The sequence below is a fragment of the Colobus angolensis genome, unplaced genomic scaffold (genome assembly GCF_000951035.1).
Source record: "Colobus angolensis palliatus isolate OR3802 unplaced genomic scaffold, Cang.pa_1.0 Scaffold83, whole genome shotgun sequence".
Taxonomy (NCBI): domain Eukaryota; kingdom Metazoa; phylum Chordata; class Mammalia; order Primates; family Cercopithecidae; genus Colobus; species Colobus angolensis.
Window position 1 is genome coordinate 3567320 of NW_012122154.1, and position 1406 is coordinate 3568725.

General features: G+C 43.0%; 1 protein-coding gene across 1 annotated transcript in view; it reads left to right on the forward strand.

Moving 5' to 3' along the window:
- The window catches only part of GSDMB (gasdermin B), a 21478-nt gene that overhangs the window by 3001 nt on the left and 17071 nt on the right, over positions 1-1406 (forward strand).

Below are 1406 nucleotides of genomic sequence, written 5' to 3' on the forward strand. Positions count from 1 at the left end.
AAATTAGAACAAATTATGTGAATCATTTATCACAGTATCACAGTGTCTGCCACAAAAGGAGCACTCAATAAAAGTTAGCTCCCATCATCTGGTGGTCATGGTGGTGATTCTTACTATCCTTTCATGTTCCCTGGCTATCAAGACTGAAAGGGGAGTTGCTGATGAGCAGAAATCCCTAAGATATTGGGGGAATTTATGGAAGAGCCAATTATTCCATCCCCCTGCCTCTGATCTCAGTTATTCCTGGGGTACTTGGGTTTCAGAAGCCCCGGGGTTTAAGTGTCAAACTCTCACTTGGATCCCACGCTGGAATATGGTGAGGAGTTCATTATATTTCATAATGTGAAAAAATATTTCATAATATGAAAAATGGCAAGAAGTTCATAGCTCAGACCTCTCTGATACAGTCTGTTTCTTTTTATGAGGTCTCATGCCAAGAGATGGAAAAGAGCTCTAACAGCCCTGAGCAGTTTTAGAGTATTACAATGTGCCAGGAAGTGCTTTAAGTGACTGAGAGCGGTACTCAGATTACTTGGAGGTGGTGGACCTTTCCACAAGTGGAGTTTCGTTAAGCAAGCAAGGGGCTTTTGGAGAAATTTCAGATTCGCGTGTTTCAAAGACTGAGTCAATGCTCTGAAAAGTAAACTGCCAAGAGCCAATTTGCTAAAAGCCAGCTCTCAAAAAAAGAAAAAAAAAAATCAGTTTGCCAAATGATCAATTCACTGAAAATGGAAAAATACTTTAACCCAGAACTAAGATGTTTTGCCACAATAATATTACTCCCCAGGGACAGGGCAAAGTGTAAGTCTGGAAAAAAAAAAATTGACTAAGTCAGTCAACTTCCTTTAAGGAAAAGCTCATCTGTGTGCATATAAAATTTGGAGGCAGAGGTGAAACCAAACTTAAAAAAGAAAATCCTTACAATAATGGGAATTGGTAATTTCAATTGATTTTTAGCTTGGTCTGCTCCCTATTTAAATGGGTTATTTTGTGACTGTGTAATGCTGATGGTGCAGTTAAAGTGTGCATAGCGCTGGGCACGTGGCTCACGCCTGTAATTCCAGCACTGTGGGAGACCGAGGCGGGTGGATCACTTGAGGTCAGGAGTTCAAGTCCAGCCGGGCCAACATGGCGAAACCCTGTCTCTACTAAAAATACAAAAATTAGCTGGGCGCGATGGCACATGCCTGTAATCCCGCACGTTGGGAGGTTGAGGTGGGCAGATCACTTGATGTCAGGAGTTTGAGACCAGCCTGGCCAACATGGCAAAACCCTGTCTTTACTAAAAATACAAAAATTAGCTGGGTGTGGTGTCGCACGCCTGTAATCCCAGCTACTCAGGAGGCTGAGGCAGGAGAATTGCTTGAACCCAGGAGGCGGAGGTTGCAGTGAGCCATGATTATGCC